The sequence below is a fragment of the Eschrichtius robustus genome, chromosome X (assembly GCF_028021215.1).
Source record: "Eschrichtius robustus isolate mEscRob2 chromosome X, mEscRob2.pri, whole genome shotgun sequence".
Classification (NCBI taxonomy): domain Eukaryota; kingdom Metazoa; phylum Chordata; class Mammalia; order Artiodactyla; family Eschrichtiidae; genus Eschrichtius; species Eschrichtius robustus.
This window is the reverse complement of record NC_090845.1, coordinates 109,007,123-109,026,542: the sequence shown is the minus strand read 5'-3', so window position 1 is coordinate 109,026,542 and position 19,420 is coordinate 109,007,123. Positions and strand designations below refer to the sequence as shown.

The window sequence follows — 19,420 nt, the reverse complement described above, 5'->3', positions numbered from 1 at the left end:
TTCACTGAAAGGCTAATTACTTGAGTGAGCAAAATGTCCTGAAGAAATGAGCAACCACACCAGACAGAGGGAACAGTAAATACAACGGCCGAGAGGTGAGAACGTATTTGGGCAAATTACTAAATTTCTTTAGGCCTCAGTTTTCTGTAAAATGAGTACAATATCCCCTATACAATGTAAGATGTAAAAGTAGTATATTACATCAAGTATCTGACATACAGAATGTACTCAATAAATGAAAATATTACAGTTATCTGGGGGCCTATCATGCCAGCAAAACCCTAGGCATATTGTCTGGCATACAGAAAACACTCAGAAAAGTATTGTTATCTAATCCCCATAATAACATAAGGCATGCAGGATTACCCATTTTATAGCTAGGAAACCTGAGGATCAGAAATTTCCCCAATCCTCTGCTGACCTCTAAAATTCTTATTAGAATGAGCAAACATACTTCACGATTAAAGAGAGGATTTAAAATAAATACACTGCCAAGATGAGGAAACCATTCACATTAATGTCAACAATCAGCAGTATGGTACTGTAGTGCTAAGAACATGGGACACTAATCAGATTGCCTGGGTTCACATCAAGTCTCCACCGCTTTCCTAGGTATGTGTCCTTGTGCAATTTTTACCTTTTTGTTTTGCACCTGTTTCCTCACCTGTAAACAGGAAACAATAGCAGTACCTACCTCAGAGAGTTGCTGGGAGCATAAAATGGGTTTATTTTTGAAATCACTTCTATTTCAGTGCCTAGCATATGGAGTTATATAGTATTATTAGTAAAAGCATAAAAGTAAAAAAAGGAAATCATCATCAAAACAGTTCTACTTTCCATGGAGAATTTTAGAAATTGTACAGATACTGGAGATGGAAATGCAACAGAAAAGGGGTGCTGGAGAAAAATGAAAATCAAAACAGAACAGAAGAACATAAAAGTAGCATCATGATGTTATCTGGATTTAGACCAATTTACCTGAACAGATTTTGCTCCCATTAGTCCTTTAGTAGGAACACTACTAGTGAGACATATGCCAACAATACTTTGGATAACGTTTTGTTTCATAGTTTATTTTATAAGAAGTTTAATTCCTTAAAATTAATTCAGATGTCACTTTACTGGGGATTAAAACAAATTCAATGTAACAAACTTTATCATCTTCCCCCACCCAACCCTCTTCTAAGTGTTATTTGATGCTTATTATAAAATACGAAACATATCACATCTAACTTCAGACTGAGAATAATTTATTCCCTATCAGCTCTTGGTAGAAAATAAGCCTTTCCCCGACCTAATTTCCAAAAGTTTTCTACTTTGAGAAGTCTAACTTCTTCAGTGTCATCAAGTTAGGATGCTTGCCCCCTCTTACTCTTCCCCCCCGCCAAAAGTTAACACTACACAAATCTATAAATCATCCCACTGGAAGGCAGTGTATCACTGTGTAAAGAAGTGTGCTGGAATTAGGCAGAACTGGATTCAAAAGTAGGCTCTGCCACTAACTAGCTGAGTGAACTTGGGCAAGTCACTTAACTATTTTGAACCTCAGTAAATGAAAATACCACCAACTACCTCACATGGTTGTTTTAAGAAATAAAAATTAAATGTTAGGGAGACTTGCTGTGTAGTAGATCCTATAAATGGTATCCTGTAGATACACAAAGTTTATCATTAATGCAAAGCCAGCTAGAGGAAACTGACTATTTCTCTTCCAACATACAGGTCTTGAAGATGAGATATTAATCATGTAATTATAATGTAGGGTTACTTTTCTAGAAAACCTAAGGTTTTAATTACCATTTCAGAAATCTGTATGATACATATTACACAATGAGACAAGAATTCAAAATCAGATAAAAACGTAATTCCTTGTCTGAAAAAGGTAAACTAGTTATAAGACATAAGTTTGGATATTCACCAATATTGTACATATAAACATTACATATTTATACACACAAATAATTATCTCTCATGTTAGGTTTGCTATTTTTCTGCAGCAACCTGGGTAACTGTTTCAGTCTAACTTCAAAGGTTTAGGAACTAATTCCCTACTAAACGATCTTTTCTAATATAATCCTGTATTGTCCAGATAATCCCTCTGAAATTTTTCAAGTATATTTAGAACACCCAAATATGAATGCAACCACTGAATACTCCTCAATGAATAGTAGCACTTTATGCATTGACATGTAATCAAAACTCAAAAAAGTACATATACTCAAACTGGAAAAATCCATTTGTCATTGACAAATTTGCTTTTCAAAAACATACCTTCAAGCTTCTACTTCCCTGCCAGCCATGGCTACCACCACTTCCTCAATTCTCCTGCCAGGAATAAAGTCTGAGGAATGTCTTTTGGCCTGAATGAGTGGTGGAAACAGGGAGGGACATATCCCAAAGGAAAAATATTATGGCTTTGCTAATATTTCCTACATTTTCTCTACTTCTTTAGCATAGAAAGGAAATTCTCAAAGGTTCATGTTCCCAACTATCTTTAATACTACTTCTTTAAATCACAAAAAAAGGCCTTTTTTAGTAAGAGAATATTAAATGTGTTCTTTGCAGTAACATTCTAATCACCATAAAGTTTGCAAATTAGTTACAAGGCAGGAGATACACTGGTGAGTGTGGAAAAATTCTTGCTTTTGAAAAGAGAAAAACGTTAGAAACCCAGGAAAAGAGGGTATCATATATCCCAATCCTGAAATGGAAATACTACTTTAAATATACCAAACCTACACCATCATATATATGTAGAGAATGAATTTAATGAGTATCATATACTGCTACAAAGACATTTCAAGCTAACACTCCAACAAAGAATCCAAAGTCAAAAAGCAAAACACAAGCATGGATAAATTTAAGTTCCTATTTAAACGCAAGCATTTACAACTTGAGGTAGAGAAAGACACACAAGAGTCCCATATAACAGAGTGATTGTTGATTGCCTCTTTTTCTTTTACACAGAAGCACAATATCACTTTAGAAGGTCTCAACCTTTGGATAACAGTAACTGGTTACAGGGAATGATCATGGGCTCCTTTAACTTAGCTTATTAACAACCACCGAAGACTGAACTGAAGCATTGCAATGCTACATCAACAGTCCTTAATTGTTATTTTCCCCCAAAGCTTTTCAGAGTAGTCCTTATTTTTAAATACTTGTCACTACTCTTAAATTAAGGACACTATCAAAACTGCATTGATGGCTATTGGTTTTAGCTTAGTATTCTTTTTAATATACAGTAATCGCAGTACATAATGTTTCCAAAATGGGTTAGTTTTAACCCTTTTGGGGTGATAAAACTCAACTGACAACCTTGACTGAGGGCAGAGACTATGTAGTTTACCACTGTATATCCCACCCCTGAAGGCACTTTAAGTACCAGCTGAAAAAACAACGAATGAACTCTTTTGAGAACTTGAATAAATGCAGTTATACATTTTGTACATTAATTTCACAGGGTTCTCACACCTCCACCCTATCCATGGGCCCCATATTAAAACCCAGCAATAGCCTTTTTTAAAAACCAACTGTATTAATTTCTGTAATAAATCAAATCCACAAAATAACCTTTTGTTTACCAGTCATTATGCGGCCCACAAATTCCTTCCTCTGGTCAGATATGCAGTCCCCGCCTTCCAACTTCACGATGGCTTTAATGAACTAAATAAATGACTTTAAGAATTGAACAGACCTACTTAATAGCCTCTCAGTTGTTTATAAGATAGTGATGCCAACAATATTTACAAAAGTGAACTAGCTACCGGAAAAAAAAACAAATTCCTCAATGAAATATTAAAATAGCTAAGTATGAAGTCCTCTTAAGATCAGCTGTCTACTACTCACCCTCACTAGAAGAAAAAAAGAGGGAAAAAAATCTTATTTTACAAAATAGTAAAATCTGTGATTATGCTGAAATCATTTCACCAAATGTTTGAATCATTTGGGGGGGGAGGGGTGTACCACAAACATAAACAGGCTGGGAATACAAAGCAATTACAAAAGTCACCAAAAATAAAAGAGAACTATTAATTTTACGAAATGACACATCAATCTCCAAAAGACTTAATTTTCAAATTATGGTACAGAATCAGTTTAACTTCGAATAAGTCTCTAAACTAGACCTTTTTCTTTCTTTTCTAATACTACTTCTCCTTAGTCACAAAACTGTGTCTCTTTCAGCTTTCTTCTCAGAAGAAATTTTCCATCTAAGAGCCCCCATGAAATATCATACAATTCACATTTCCTCCTAAGAAACCCGTAAAGGGAGTCTAAACGATGTAAGGAAAACAAATACAGATGTAAACAGTAAAAGTAGTTATCATGGAGTTTTCTGCTTTTATTTAGGAGGACCTCACTCAGAGAAGTTGCTTTTCAACATTAAGACATCATCACTTAAGTCTTAAGAATCACTTGAAAAAAGCCAACTGGAAATTCTACTGGGTTTTTAAAAACACTGTATCTTGTCTTTTACTGTCGACCCCATACCAATAAAAACTCCTCCAAAAGAGTAAAAATAAACAAACTCTAAGAATATGGCAGTGTAAAGTAATTTAAATCACGTTCATGCCCAAAGAAATCTCCATAGGGGTTTCGAATCTCTTCCTACCACTTACTAACTGGGCAAGTTACTTGGCCTCCTATGCTTTGGTTTTCTCTTCTAAAAAAGGGGGGGGGTTTGTTAATTAGGGTCATCATACATCCTAGTTACTCTGGGACAGTCCTAGTTTATACTATTATCCTAGCATGCCATCCAGTTAGTGCCCCCTTTCACTCTCAACAGTATCCTGGTTTGAACAAAAAATCATATGGTCATCCTACTTCAGAGGGTTATGAAGACTAAGTGAGCCCATACACATAAAGCATTTGTAATAGTGTCCGGCACACAGTAAGAGTACAGTTAGTGTCACCTATTGTTAATGTTAGTCACTGTCAAAGACTTCTTATTAAAGGCTTTGAATAATAATGAACAGAGCTCCTACAATATTCTTTTTTACAAATGAAATTATGCATTTAACTTCCCACATTCAATATTCAATTCTTTAAAACAACTAAGTAGCACTAACTGCTGGAAATCAACACTGACCAATTTATCCCACAGAAATGGCAGTATCAGCAACTGCATTCACTTTTTATCAAATGTAAGTTTTAAGTAGAGGCTATATTAGGGTTACTGACAGGAAAGAAATCATGAAAAGTAAAACCTTGTTTGGCACCAAACCAAGTCCCTTAATATTCTAGCAGCCTTTCTCAACCAGCGTTCCTCATGTTTATTAACCACAGAACTCAGAAAATGATTTGAGTGACAATTTCCTGAATTCTCCCAAGAACAGTACATAGCTAGTATCTTTCTAGATGCACTGGAGAGAAACTAATTTATTATATACAATGGATGCCTTGGGGCATAATTCTGTGGTAGAACACCAGTGGTATTCTTGGACTACAAAGGGGAAAATATGGATGAAAAGACTCAATATTGAGTCTGAGTAGAAGACAGTATCACCTGGAAAAAATATTTCCTACAGAATGAAGCTTAAGGAAATGATTAACACAAAATATATAAATCTGACTCATGGCTGTGAAAAGCACTAATATTTTTGGTTTTACCCCATCTCCACTAATTTATCTTAGGCCAGCTATACGATATCTAGCATTCCTTCAGATTAGAAAAGTTCTAGTTATAGTTTATGAAAAGCAGGAAGGAGAAAGAGGAAAAGCAAAGAAAGCTGAGACCAAGATTCTGATCACTAATGAACCAAATAATCCAGGGCAGCAATATTAACTATTACCTGATAAAAAATAAGAACAAGAAATTTTAATTAAGTGAAAAGATGAACTAGAATAGAAAGTAGAAACAGAGAAGGTACTAACACTTAGAAGAAAATATTTTTAAGGTACCATTAAATAACAAAAAAATCCCCCTACAGAACCAGAGCAGTGAATTATGAGAGTCACCTAAATTCTCTTTTCAAATCACTCGATAAACATGCTGAATGATTGGGGAACTATTCTCAGACACATTTAGCTCCATTCTATATAGAGCTTAAATGACAAAAGAAAAAGAAATCAGTGAAACCACTCTATCTACCATAGTATGACCCCCCAAAAATCAAGAATACAATTCAACATATTATCCCATCTAAAAATATATATATATTATTCCACAAACTTTTGTATAATGAGCATACTCAAACAAAACTAAAGCTCAGATTTATTTCAACTATTTCAACTATAAGTATAAAACACAATTTAGACCGTTCATCAGGCAGCAACTCATCTAACCCTACATTAAAAATCTGCATTAACCCTGTACTATATGTGAAAAAAATCTTCATTTTGTAACAATGAAAAGATACATGCTTTCTAGTGATAGATATCCCAAGACCTAACAGAGTTAAGAGAAACTACTGAGTTTAACAAAAAAGTACAAAGGTTTTGAGGCCAGACTAATATGGGTGTGAATTCAGGCTGTCAATTATTATCATGTGACAAGTCATTTATTCTCTGAGAGCCTCAATTTCCCCATCTGTAAAATGACAACCATCTATCTTGCAAGGTAGCAGAGAAGTTTAAACAATACCTGTTAAAACACACAGTACAGTTATTGGCATTTAAAAGTCACTCAAATGGCAACTAAATTAAGAGTTTCTTAGACTATCTCAGGATTCAACAAGTTATAGGTCAAATCCCACTACAACAAATGTTATTCATGCAAAAGTGTAAATGGGACCTACTTTTTCCCCCTCTAACAACATTCAACATAATTTGAACAATATTTTTTTTTTTTTGCGATCACAAGCTGTTTATATTTACCAGTGTTTGGGTGTTCCTGAAGAATTTAAAGGGATACAGCAGGGAGCCAGTCGCAAAGATTGAACAATATATTTTCATAAAGGAATTTTACCTTTGAGTTGTACATTAGATTATCCAGAGTTTACAGAAATCGCTCTAGTTTGTCTCATCAAGCCTAGTCGTGTATTTTCCAATTAAAATAAAAAAGAACAGACCATCAACATTATTCACCCTCCCCTCATTTGGGGGAGTGGGTGGGGCTTAAAACAATTTCAATAATCTCTAGACTAGACCAACCATATGTAAAGATTTGTTTTCTTCTGGCTAGTACCAAAGATAGAGCTATAGCAAGCGTACATTAAAAATACAGTTCAGGTAGCAGATTACCATAGCTGCTAAAGAGATGCAGTTTTTTTTAAAAATGCACATATACAAAAATTAAGACTCCACCAAGCAACACCACTCATACTGACAAAATATAAAATTTGGTTAAATTAAAGGCAAAGCAGGCAACTCAGGAGACTGAAAAATATCAAGCTGACAATTTTGTTTTCTCACGTATCTTTGGCAAAGAGAACACGCAATAACCGCCACTCATGATAGCCGGAGATATAGAAAATTATTATACAGGAGCAGTACTGAACCACAAATTAAAAGTCCTAAATATGTATCAAATGTAGAAATTACACAAATAAAATACATGTAAAGAACTTTTAAAATAATCTGTATCTTTAAAGTTTCTTCTTTACTCTCTGATAATTAACGGTGTTTCAATATATACTGACACCCATAGATAACTGGGACTATCCCTTGCCTTTGCTATGCTCCCCAACTCCCAAAATAGGTATAGGTATAGTAAACTGTTGTGTTCAAGTCTTCGAATAATCTAATAGCGATGTCAAAGTACTAACACAGACCAGTTTTTTTTTTAACATGTGAGACAAAAATGTCACATTAAAGATATGAACCGTATCCCACTGAGATGTAATAGATCACTGTGTCCATCTAATGTAAATTTTAAGCTCGAAAGTTAACTTGCAGCATCAAAAACTGAAGTCTTCCATCTATTACAAAGAACCCAAAGAAGAATATGCTATTCAGTGTTTACTCCCTTCCCACACATGACTGTGGGTGGCATCAGTTAAACATGCAGAGTATTAAGCATTACTTAACTGTCCAAGGTGTATTTTCACATCTAACCCTATATTCCCAAAGGATAGTTTGAGCCTGAGCCTGTCCCCCACCCCAACCCACCCATTTTAATTCATAGGTTCTCAGGAGACCACCGACGTCATTAAGGTTCAAAAAGAAAACAATGAAAAAATAATGTATAATTTAATTTCATTAAAATCTTGAGTACTTGGGCTTTTAAAAAAAAATCCTAACTAGACTTCAAAGTTACCAAACTCATAATTTGTTGGTTTAGTAGTTTAGCTCTTGCCTCACAATAAAATAAATCTGAAGTCACAATCCTCAACATTTAAGATTATTCGCATACAAGAGTTCAAAATACATAATCTATCTTCTCTTAACATCCTTCTAAAGTTAAAATGATGAATATGAAATATACAAACAGACTCATATTAACAATTACGAAATGTCTGTCCCCAGCCTAGGGTGGAATTTTTGCTTTAATAATGATTAGGGAACACACTTCACCAAATACAGAAGTTAAATATCCATTATTTTGGGTTCCCTTTAAAACTCTGACATATGTTCAAAAATACATCTTATAGGGTGAAAAAACCTGCCACTGAACAACACTAAATTGCAGAAAATAAGGCACTTAACTTCAAATGATCTACAAATTCTTTGTAGGAGCAATTTACAAATATACTAATTAAGGAGACCGAGGGTTTTAATGGCAACGCATTTTTACTTTACTGTTGATGGGTAATGGTCAGATGTTCTTAATATAAAACACTAAAATATTTTACATATCAACTTTTAACTATTTACAGCATCAGATGGTTAAAAGTGGGGGGAGGGGAGCTTTAACTCATTTTGTATGTAAACATTCATTTTCAGATCAATTTTTTAAAAAACCACCCCACCCCCACTGCCCGTCTCTGATACCTTAGGATGCTATAGTTATTTCACAGTGGGAAAGAACAGGTAAGAAGTAGATTTCTTTTCCAATCCTCTTCTCTACCCATTCATTAAACACCAAATACTGAAACTGAATTCAACTCCTACCTCGATCTTCTTACCAGGAATGCTCCCTAGGGCACCCGAATCCCTTCCACTGTCACTTATTCCAACTGCCAAAGCCCCTCCTATTAATAGTAAATCCCTTTCATACTGACTCACTGGAACTCCAACTTAATGAAATAGACACCAAGCAGAATTTACAAAATTTGCTAATGGAATTTTCCTATTTTCAAAGGATTAAAAAAGAAACTAAAAGTAGAGCACATTCAGACTAAGTTACAAACATTTAAAGTTCAACCAATTTATAACCATTTATCTTGCTTATTCTATACTGGTTCAATTTAAATATTTTTTGAGTTTATAAGTCAGACATTGTGTAATTACTTATACACAAGGCCAAGTTTCCCAGGCAAATAATATGTAAATATAAACTTAAGTCATGACACCAAAATTGCAAGACAATCTGAATGTTTTTCTTCCGAATTTTTTCTGTTTAATTATGGAAACGTTCAAGTACACGCAAAAGTAGAGAGAATAGTACAATGAGCTCTCCTGCACTCATCACCCAGCTACAATCATCAACTCAAGGCCACTTTTGTTTCATCTCTATCTCCCACCTCTCCCCCAATTATCTTCAGAAAAGAATTAAGAGGAAGACACTGTGCTCAGTATGTACAGAGAAAAATCCAAAGATAAAAAAGTATCAAAGACTAGCAAGAAGTCAAGAATCTAACAATGTAACTGTACAGCCACCCTATACAACTCCTTGTTAGGTGGTAAATTTTTTTAAGAATTCGGATTTTGTTTAAAAAAGGGAAATACCCATCTTTAAGAATCTAATAAAGCCAATATGATCCCAAGGACATATTTAAAATTACATCTAAAAGGGTAAATAAGAATATGTGATGAAAATGAACTTAAGCATTTACAATTAGCTTGCATTCACGTAGCACCTTGGCTCAAAACTAAAAAAAAAAAAAAAAAAAAAAGACTATTTAACATAATGTGCCATAAAATTACAATTCAACCACTTGAAAAACCGCTGAACACTTATGCCTTAACTGGTCCTTCTGATTCCTAATTATAGATTGATATCAGTGTAGAAAAAAACCCAGGCATTTTAACGTAAGTGGTTTAAAATGTTCAAAATTACCCCACCGTTCACTGGAAAACATATGAAATCAAGTCTAAACTACCTGAATTGTATGTCATTAAAGAGAAGTGTATCCACTTTCCAGGGCCGATTTTTTTTTTTAATAAGTTCACATATACCCTTAAACGCAACGCGCTAGGCTACAGATAGAATTAGGAGACCGCCTCCTGCTTTTGCTCCTAACCAATACGCAGGGAGAGAAGGTTGGCAGGAAAGTGCTGCGAGGACAGTAACAAACACCAGCAGCTCCCGAGCAGGCCCTGCTAGAGCCAGGAATGACGCACTTCGGTAACCCGACTCTTTCTCCCCTCCACCCCCGCCCCCAGCAGCGGTGCTGACACCGCCAACAGCCCGGAGTAGGAAAAAAGACAACAGAAAAAAGGCAGAGGTTGGACCGCACCAGGTTTCATCAAGAAACCTCGATTATTCCTCTTTCGACACTAACCACTAGGACTAAACAGGAAAAGAAGCTTCGTGCTTAAGCAAGTCCCATCATGGTGGTTTAAGAGTCACTAAATTAAGCTGATAATGAGCCCAATCCACAGAGACAAATACAGGGTGTGGCTGCCGTGAAATACGGCGGTCCGTGGGAGAAAAGGGGTATGGAATTTACACTCCAGTGTGAGGGGAAGATGGGGCTCTACGGGGGGGGGGGGTAGGGCGGCCCGCGCATTTTAAGGAACCATTTCAAACCAACACGAGCTCTTCGTTTACTTAAATCTAATCGTACACATCAAAAGTTTCTAATAGATATATCACGTAAACTGTAAATAACCATTAAATACCATGACCCTCAATTAACAAACTACATCCAAGAGAAAGGAGGGGGGGGGGCGGTAGGCAACAACATATAAAACATTTCTAGGCCACGGAAGAGAAAGTCTCACAAACCAGATGAAACTACTAATGCAATATTAAAAATTAAAGCTGAACACTGCAGCACGAAAAATCACAGGATAAAACCCATTACAGTTCATGATTAAAAATAAAATGACATATACACCAAGGGGGAGCGGAAACTAAATGTCGAAAGTACAGCGGTTTATAAAAAAAACTAAAGGCAAAACAAGACATTCTCGCGACGAGGGAAAAAAGGGCAGAAATCAACAATACGTTTACGAATGTAGGCCAGAAGAAAATGAGAACGGGGCTCAAAGTTTTGCGGAACTACTTGATGCTGTTTCCCACACCTTCTCTCTCCCATGGCCCATCCGACCCTTTCCGTCCTAAAATCGCCGTCCACAGATCACCGGGTACGTGAGAGAAGAAAAAATAAAGTCGACCCCAAGCAAGAATAAAAGTGTGGAGGGAAAAAGCAGAAGCTGCCTACCTGGGGCAAGGATCAGCTCAGTTCGTGCCTTGAGAAAGACAGTGCGGGTGGGGGTGGGAACGAAAAGCAGCACTAAAACTAAAACAAAAGTGGCGCCAAAACCCCCCAACAAACAGCCTTCCACTCCCGCCCTTCCCCCCTCCTCCCATGCCAGGCAGGCAGGGCCCCCTTCGGGGCAAGGTCTGCACGCGGGGGCCAACACCGCCAGACCCCAACCTATTCAGAAAATTGTTGCCCGAAGAAAACTGACCGAAGTCGGGCCTCGGAAGGGATGGAGAGATCGATGCCAATCGCTTTCCCCGGCAGTTCCCCCACCACGCGCTGGAGATGATGGGGCGGGGGAGAAGCAGAGGGGCCCGTCACATGAATGTTGTTCCCTCTCTAGGAAGGGAGGAAGAGAGGGAGGGAGAGGAGGGAGGGAGGAAAGGAAGGAGGGGAAGGGAGAAGGGAGGGGGCACGAGGGAGGGGTGTGATCAGAGTAGATTTTCCCTCGCCTCCCTCGGTCCGAGGCCCAAATATACACAAGCGAGCCTCCTCGCCTCCCCTCCCCCCTAGGTTCCCAGCACCACCATTTTGCTCTCTTCCTTCCCCTCGCCGCGATGCCGCGCTCTCCCCCACCCCAACCGCGGCCGCCCGGCCTTCCTCCCCCACTACGGCTCGCATCCCACCCCACCTCCAGTTCGGGCTCTCCCAGGCTTAAGAGCCTGCCGGAGAAAAGGCACCTAAATCTAACACTACACCGAGAAGCAGAGCCTCCATCTTGCGCTGCTCCGCGTTCTCCATTTTGGGCCACCCATGGGGGGGGGGGTCTCCGTAGAGGCCCCGAGGGAGAGTGGGGCGAGGGAAGGAAGAGAAAACCTTCAGCGAGGGTAGTCGAAAAGAAGAGTCCTGCGGTAGAAAGCCACTCTAGGAGTAGGAGGTAGGGAGGAAGGGGGGCTGGAAGTTCCTTGGTAGTGCTGAGGGAGCCACTTGGGGGAAGAGGGGAGAAAGAAGGGCTGGGGGTTACGCGGGGACGAGGAGGCTTCTCCCCGCCTTCACTTGACCGCCCGCTCCACGGCGGGCCCCGCTGGAGGCAAAGGAAGAAGAGAGGAAATTAAACGGCAGGAGTGCCCAGTCTCTTTCCCTCCCAACTCCTCTCTCGCGCCCTGTTTCAACCACACGCGCCTCACGGTGGGCCCCGCGCCCTCCGGGTGCCCCTCCAAACTTCTAGAAGCTTCGCCTCCGCCATTTTATAACTTACCTCCCCCCTCAGCGTATACAGAGGCAGCAACGAGACTGTTCGCCTCCCCCACTCCTCCTTCCTTCTTTCTCAGGCCGGGGGCTTCTTCACCCCTGGGCTGGTACAAGATATTTTTCCCTTCCTCTTCTTTACACCCTCGAATTCTACTCAGGGACGGAAGCTCCCGCGGTTCTAGAGCGGTGGGGGGTTTTGAAAGTGGCGGTCGGATCCGGCGGGTTTTTTTTTTTTTTTCTCTCTCTCTCTCTTTTTTTTTTTTTTTTTTTTTTTTTTTTTTGGTGGCGCTTCGGGATTGTTTGGGGTGTTCGCTCTTCGGCGACTTGGAGGCGAATGGAACGCGCAGGCGCCATCTGTCGGCCGCGAACCCGCGCCCGGCTCCCGTTGGGAGGGAGCGTCATCTAGCGGCAGAGAGTCGCCACTGCAACGCCTGGCCCCCTGCCCACCCACCCAGCGTCCTCCTCCCAATCTCCAGCCAATCGGGGCCGACTGCCTCCCGGGTTCAGCGTCTCCGACTCCGCCTCCCAACGAGGCGCCCGCAGGGGCGCGCCGCCGAGTGGGGTAAACAAGGTGCCGTGCCCGCGCCTGACTTACTCATTCGTTTAGCAGCGCTTTCGCCGCGCAGCCGGTCGCGCAGCGTTTCCTCTTTCTTTATTGGGGGGGGGTCGAGGGGAGGGCGGTAGGAATGTCCGGAGGAGCCCCTGTGCTGTGGGAAATCGGAAACTGGGCTCGCTGGGGACTCGTGCTTCGGTTCTCTCTGCCCCCCGCGCAGCCCGAGGTGGCAGCCTAGTCGGGCATCACCCTCCGACGTCCACTTCTGTGACAGGCCCCAGCGAGAGGGCCTTCGGCCCTAGATCCCGGACCCTCGCTTCACCGCGCTGCCTACTCCTTCCCACCGAAAGAACTCAACTCGCGTAACTCCGGCACCTGATCCTAAGTGATTTAGGGGGGTTGTTTTTTGAGTTTTTTTGTTTTGTCTTGGTTTGCTTGTTTTTTGCTTCGGGTGTGGAGAGAAAGCGAGCTGATTCTCTACCGGGAAGACCTGGCACTGGAGAAAAAAAAAATTTTTTTTTCTTTATAACACTAGTCCCGTCTCCCAGAAAACGTGGTCTGTCTCTCTCCAGGGTCTAGGAGACTTAGGGAACTGGGCTACTAGGCTAGGCCGGGCGCTGGACCAATTTATTCTCCACTCTTGGGGCGGAGGGGAGGAACAGGACGGAGCGAAGTGGAGGGAAATCGAAATTCGGGCAGAAGGAGTCGAGGAACACCTATCCGGTGTTCCCCGCCTCCCCCGCTTATCCATAGTCTTCCTGGAAGCGTGGGTGGAGGCGGCCTCGCGACTTCGTTAAGAATTTTGGTTCCTTCTTATCCTGCCTCCTCACCCCTCCCTCAAGATGTTTGAAATGCGAAAGGATCCCCTATCGCTCCTTCGACCTCAGTTAACTCTCTTTATCCTTCTTATTTATTTTTCTGTTTGTTTCGAATCCAGTGTCCCGGACCTTTGACCGCCGAAAGCTCTCTACGGGGGGGGGGGGGGGGGGGCGGGGCTGGAGGATCAACTCGGGGACGGCTTGTCCTCCGAAGCGCCGCTTTTCCTAGGACGGGAAGAAGTGACCTATTACAGTGTTTCCCTTGCTGTTACAAATTTATACAATAGTGTTTAGTTAATAAGAGCTGTTTGTTTCTGTTTCTTTTTTTTAAATTTTTAGTTAAGCTATTTTAATATTAAATTAGATTTCAATTAGAAGGAAAAAATGTATTTAATAACAAGACAAATTTTCCAAATGAGAAATAATGCAAGCCCCGTGTAAATCGTGAATTCACCCGATATCGCTTCTAAAACATTCCTAATGCAATATAATGATTATTTTCAATCCTTAAATTATGTCCTTATCACGCCTGTGTCTTAGGATAGGAGGGAAACTCTGTGTTCACAGGTTTTTAAATTTTTTCTGCAACTTTAAAAAAGAGTTGTATATTTAATCAACTGAACAATAAAAGTTAAACAGAAACATCTAAATATCAATAACAAGAAATAAAATCTGAGACATTTTTACTTACCTCAGAAACTTTGGGGAGTGGAATACTGTTCAAAATAAATTTCCATTTCTTTTATAGACCATCTTTGGTAGAATGTTATTCAGTTTTTAACAGATTCAAGTCACAGAATGATGCAGCTAGAACATTAAATAGGGAGTAGTGGAAAATTTACAGTTATGTAAGTTAATGCAAAATTCCACTTAAAGTAATAGAAAAATTGGGCTCTGTACCAAATCATTTTACATTAATTTAGTTCAATTGTGCCAATTTAATATCAATTGATATTAAATGATTTCCGTTTTAGTATTAGCTGAAAATTACTGATTTTCTGGTCCAAATATCACATTGATAGTACATGGTACAAATAGTTTTTCATTTATTTTATAAATTAACAACATTCTCAGCTGATTGTCTATGTAGCAACTGAGACTTCTTTAAACAATTTTATACTTTGAACAAAATTTAAAAGTTCCTCTGTTTAGTAAACTTACTTTCATTTTGTAAAAAATACCACTGAAGAAAATTAATAAGTGTAACTGGTGTAACATCAGAAATTTTATAGCAAATATATACCAATATTTGAGAATGTTTCACAGTAGCCCCTCTTTTTTTCTAGAGTTCATTCAAAAAATATTTTTTAAACTGTCAATATGTGCTGACCACAGTGCTGTGTGCCCCAGTCCTATCTGAGAAGTGGAATTTATTTCCTAGGGTACTGAAAGACCAAGAGTACACCCTTAGAATTTGAGGACAAAGTGAGAAAATGTCATCAAGTGAAATATGTAACTGATGTAAAATAAGCTTTAATCTTAATTATTTGTAGCATGTCCTTCATGAGATAATATTGTAATGGCAGACGCTTTTGGTGCCTGATAAGAAATACTGAGAAAGTAAAGTTGAATAGTTAGAATATTTGATACTGTGTAAGGGGCAAGACAGTATTTGATGCAAAAATATTTTGTTATTTAGAAATGCGTACCCCACTGTGTAGCAGAGATGATCCTCCAGTCTTACCACAGTCTGAATAAAGCATAACACAATTCTCTTGGCTCTGGCTCCATGTAAATGGAGCAAGCTTCTGATTATAATTAAGTTTTCCAGATAGTCTCTTACTTTACGCAGCATACATACATAGTTTTTTTACCTTTTTTTTTTTAAAGTATTTATTTATTTATTTATGGCTGTGTTGGGTCTTCGTTTCTGTGCAAGGGCTTTCTCTAGTTGCGGCAAGTGGGGGCCACTCTTCATCGCGGTGCGCAGGCCTCTCACTATCGCGGCCTCTCTTGTTGCGGAGCACGGGCTCCAGACGCGCAGGCTCAGTAACTGTGGCTCACGAGCCCAGCTGCTCCGCGGCATGTGGGATCTTCCCAGACCAGGGCTCGAACCCGTGTCCCCTGCATTGGCAGGCAGACTCTCAACCACTGCGCCACCACGGAAGCCCTATATTTTTTGTTTTCTAACACCATTCTATATGTTACCTAAAATCCAGAAGCCTAAAGATGAACATGTTTGAGTCCACAGAAATTTAAAATTATGTATATCAAAATACCATAAACAAAGTCAAAAGATAAACTGTAAGTTGTGAGGAAATATTTGCTACATGAATGAAAGAGGCTCATTTCCTTATATACAAAGAACTCTCACAAATCAAAAAGATAAAAATACTCCAGTACAAAACTGAACAAAGGATATAAACTGTCAACTTATTGGACAAGAAATGCACATGTCTAGTAAATATATAAAATATATAAAATAGTGCTCAACTTCATTCACCACTAAGACATGCAAATTAAATACCACTTTTACCAGATTGGCAAGAGATTAAAAAAATTTTTTTTTAATTTATCTATTTATTTATTTATTTTTGGCTGTGTTGGGTCTTCATTGCTGCACGCGGGCTTCCTCTAGTTGTGGTGATCAGGGGCCACTGTTCGTTGCGGTGTGCAAGCTTCTCATTGCGGTGGCTTCTCTTGTTGGAGAGCATGGGCTCTAGGCGCGCAGGCTTCAGTAGTTGTGGCACACGGGCTTCAGTAGTTGTGGGTTCACGGGCTCTAGAGCGCAGGCTCAGTAATTGTGGTGCACGGGCTTAGTTGCTCCGCGGCATGTGGGATCTTCCCGGACCAGGGCTCGAACCCGTGTCCCCTGCGTTAGCAGGCAGATTCTTAACCACTGCACCACCAGGGAAGCCCTTAAATTCTGATAATACTCAGTGTTGGTGAGGAACTAAGAATTCTTACATACCATTGGTGGGAGTGTAAATTGTTTTAAAAAAAAGTGTCATAACATGAAAAATTGACCTAGCATTTCCATTTCTAGGAATCTATCATACAGAGATGCTCATGCAAATTATACAGAGATTATGTAGAAGATTTTCATTATAGCTTTGTAATAAAGAGAAACTGACAATGATAGAAATGGCGTCATTAGGGGACTGGTTAAGGAAATTGTGATACATCCATACAATAGGGTTTTATGCCCACCATTAAGGCAATTAAGTATGTATTTATCTACTGATACACAAATATGTCTAGGATGGGTTAAGTGAAAAAAAAATCAAGTTGCAAATAGCTTGTATAGTATGATCCCATTTGTGAATATGTGTACTTACAAACACATATATGTGCTTGTATAGGCATAAAACATTCCTGAAGAACATACAGGAAACCTAACAGGTTATCAATACCTCTCAGGAAATAGGTGGTACAGGGTTCCAGGGCTTATTATAATTTAACTTTTCACTTTATACATTGTTATGTTAATTTTATTTTATTTATTTATTTACTTTTTACAGTGAGCATATATTACTTAGGTAATCTTTAAGATCTTGTACTCGTTACTCCAGACAACAGTTTGGCAGTTTCTTATAAAGTGAAACATACAGGGCTTCCCTGGTGGCTCAGTGGTTAAGAATCTGCCTGCCAATGCAGGGGACACGGGTTCGAGCCCTGGTCCGGGAAGATCCCACATGCCACCGAGCAACTAAGCCCATGCGCCACAGCTACGGAGGCTGCGCTCTAGAGCCCGGGAGGCACAACTACAGAAGCCCGCACACCTAAGAGCCCGTGCTCCACAACAAGAGAAGCCACTGCAATGAGAAGCCGGCGCACCGCAGCAAAGAGTAGCCCCCGCTCGCCGCAACTAGAGAAAGCCCATGCACGGCAACAAAGACCCAACTCAGCCATAAATAAATAAATAAATAAATTTTTAAAAAATAAATAAACATACACTTACCCTATGACCAGCAATCTTACTCCTGACCATTTATCCCAGAGAAATGAAAACTTATGTTTACACAAAAACCTGTACATAAATGCTCATGGCAAATGTACTTTAAATGGCCAAAATCAAGAAATAGTCCAAATGTCTATAAACTGGTAAATGGCTAAACAAACTATGGTACATTTATACCATGGAATACTACTCAACAATGAAAAGGAGCTATCGATACATGCAACAACTGAGATGGACCTCAAGGGCATTATGCTGAGTGGAAAAAGCCAATCTCAAAGAGCCACACAGTATGATTCCACTGTATAAATTCTCAGAATGATAAAATGATAGTGATGGAGAACAGATTCGTGGTTTCCAATGGTTAGGGTTGGGGAAAGGGTGTAACTATTAAGGAGTAATGGGAGAGAGTTTCTTTGTAGCGATGGAACAGTTGTGTATCCTGTTTGTGGTGATGTTAACTTAAATCTACACATGTGATAAAATTTTATAGAACTTGGGACTTCTCTGGCAGTCCAGTGGTTAATACTCCTCACTTCCAATGCAGGGGGGCGGGTTCGATCCCTGGTCGGGGAACTAAGATCTCACGTGACCCGCAGCATGGCCAAAAAGAAAATAATTTTATTGAACTACACACAGACACACACACACACACACGACTGTATGAAAAAACTGGTGAAATCCAAATAATGTCTGTACTTGAGTTAATAGTATTGTATCAATGTCAATTTCCTGGGTTTGACATCATACTGTGGTTATGTAAGCTGTTATCGTTGGGAAAAGCTGTGTGAAGGGTACATGGAATTCTCTGTATTATTTTTGCAACTTCTTGTAAGTTCTAAAGTATTTCAAAATAAAAAGTTGTAATAAAAAATTTAATGCTGGAAATAAAAGAAAAAATCTCTGGTTAGTAGAAAGGTAATTACTCCATTGTAAATTAATAGATTGAATTTCTCATATACAAATCAACTTCTTGTGAACTGAGGTATAATGACAATTTCTGGAATCCTTATCAATATTCTATGAACTTATATGATTAAGGGCTTGATACTTTGATACTCAGGAGAAGACTGTGGACTGTGGTGTCAACAGGAACTAGACATACCAATAAGCCTTATCTAAAATGAATAGCTGGTACCTACTGAGACATCTCAAATGTTATGTTACTGAATTTGCTGATTTTTTTTCTTACTTTGAATAACATACAATATTTCCAGTATCAGTTAATGGAACTGAAGCTATATCTTTATACGAGAGATTCAATCTCTCACATCCAACCCTTCCTACTTCTCGTCTGAGCTGCAATAATAGTCCTATGCCCAGTTTCTTTTGCATCCAATCCAATCCTGATTAGAATACTCTACCTTACTTCCTTACTTTTATGCTTACTTACTTGCTTCTTTCTTCCTCCCTTACTTACTCTAACTCATTCACTTACATATTCTCTTATTGGCTCACCTGGCCAACAATGCTCTGCAAACACTAATGT

At 39.3% G+C, this 19,420-nt stretch overlaps 1 protein-coding gene across 3 annotated transcripts in view; it reads right to left on the bottom strand.

Moving 5' to 3' along the window:
• Nucleotides 1–12,889, bottom strand: part of STAG2 (STAG2 cohesin complex component) — a 116,746-nt gene extending 103,857 nt beyond the window's left edge. For 2 of the 3 annotated variants that reach the window (XM_068532751.1, XM_068532753.1), the window contains exon 1: nucleotides 12,670–12,889. The gene's annotated coding sequence lies outside the window, so the exon portion shown is untranslated. Of the gene's footprint in view, nucleotides 1–11,679; nucleotides 11,811–12,669 lie in introns of those variants that run through there. The other variant, XM_068532752.1, reaches the window with a different exon arrangement.
• Nucleotides 12,890–19,420: the final 6,531 nt, after the last annotated feature.